This window comes from Mandrillus leucophaeus, unplaced genomic scaffold (genome assembly GCF_000951045.1).
Source record: "Mandrillus leucophaeus isolate KB7577 unplaced genomic scaffold, Mleu.le_1.0 Scaffold146, whole genome shotgun sequence".
NCBI classification, from domain to species: Eukaryota; Metazoa; Chordata; class Mammalia; order Primates; family Cercopithecidae; genus Mandrillus; species Mandrillus leucophaeus.
Window position 1 is genome coordinate 447,127 of NW_012101432.1, and position 1,866 is coordinate 448,992.

Genomic DNA, 1,866 nt, shown 5'->3' on the forward strand with positions numbered 1-1,866 from the left:
CGCCTCTCCTCATCAACAATAGTGTCTCCTCCGCTGCCCCCGCCCCCCACGATCGCCCATTGGTGCAGCGTCAGCCGCGCTCGGGCCGCTCTACCGCTCCCATTGGCTACGAGCAGCTCGGGTCCCGGGCCCCCGAGGCCTTGAGAGCCTGGGTGTGCGCGGAGACCGTCTGCTCTTTAAAGAGAAAGAGACCCGCCCCCCGCGGGGAGGGAGCGGAGGAAATGGGCAGTGTGTGTATGTGTAGTGTGCGCGCGTGTGTGTGTACACGTGAGTGCCCGTGTACGCGCGCGCCTAGGCACTCGCGCGCCTAGCCACGCGCGCCTTTCCCTTCCCGCCGGGGGGAGCCCTGGGGACTAAGACTCTGGAAGGTTGCCAAAGGAAATGTCCGGACCCGGAACAGTTCCCAGGGATGGTCTGAAGCCTTTTCCGCATAACTCATTTCCTTACCCCAGTATTCACTTGTATTCACATGTACGCGCCTCTCCTTCGGGCTTTTATTCTTAATGTTTTTGTTCTGCCCTAATTCCATCTACCTATGGACAGGGCTCAAAAGGAGAAGAAATTTAACTAATCTTAAGTGGCATTTTACACCCCTCTCCTTTTCTTATTTTTTAGAGCTCTACAAAGAGGCAAATCTCAGAAAGATTAAATTTGCCTGTTAGAATGCGGTTTTAGATAGTATCTATGGAGTTCAGTTACCACATGTTATTCCTACCCTCCTGTATCTCAAGTAATCAAGACTATTTTAATCAGCTGCTTCGCTGTTCCCTGATACCTTGGAAAGATGGCTGCTACCTTACCAGTCTGTAAAATGCTATAGTTTACAGAGGGCCTTATTTGATTCTACACGATCATTGTTTGAGACAGAACTGGGCCAGCCATCCATGTTTTTGTCTAGTGGAGGAAACAAGTCTTTGGTGTGGCAAAGACCCAGGAAGGCAGGCAGTGACACTAGTTCTAAAATGGCCTAAAGGGCTCCTCATCAAGAAAATAAAAAATGGTGGACCCAAAACCTACACTCCCACCTCTCTGGCTATAAATTGCCTATCCATTACCTCTTTTCCCTGTACTATTTTTATTAGTTGTACATGCTAGACAGATTTCGTCGTGTAAAAATGTGAGAGTGGAGAGCATAGTATGATTCACTCTGGACCTGAAATCCTACTGGGTCCCTGTACGCGGTGGTGGAAGACTTCTGTTTTGTTATGTTTTTTTGAGGCGAAGTCTCGCTCTGTCCCCCAGGCTGGAGTGCAGTGACTCGATCTCGGCTCACTGCAACCTCCGCCTCCCGCGTTCAGGCAAATCTCCTGCCTCAGCTTCCCAAGTAGCTGGGATTACAGGTGCGTGCCGCCACGCCCGGCTAATTTTTGTATTTTTAGTAGAGACGGGGGTTTCACCATGTTGGCCAGGGTGGTCTTGATCTCTTGACCTCATGATCCGCCCATCTCGGCCTCCCAGAGTGCTGGAATTACAGGCGTGAGGTGGAAGGCTTTTAAAGACCCAGAGAGGAGACCGGGTGCGGTGGCTCATGCCTGTAATCGCAGCACTTTGAGAGGCCAAGGTGGGCGGATCACCTGAGGTCGAGAGTTGGAGACCAGCTTGACCAACATGGAGGAAACCCCATCTCTACTAAAAATACAAAATTAGCTGGGCGTGGTGGCACATACCTGTAATCTCAGCTACTCGGGAGACTGAGGCAGGAGAATCGCTTGAACCTGGGAGGTTGGAGGTTGGAGGGAGCCAAGATCAGGCCATTGCACTCCAGCCTGGGCAACAAGAGCGAAACTCTGTTTTAAAAAAATTAATTTAAAAAAAAGACCTAGAGAGGAAATTCAAATCCCATGGCCACCACTTACTCTGTGACCT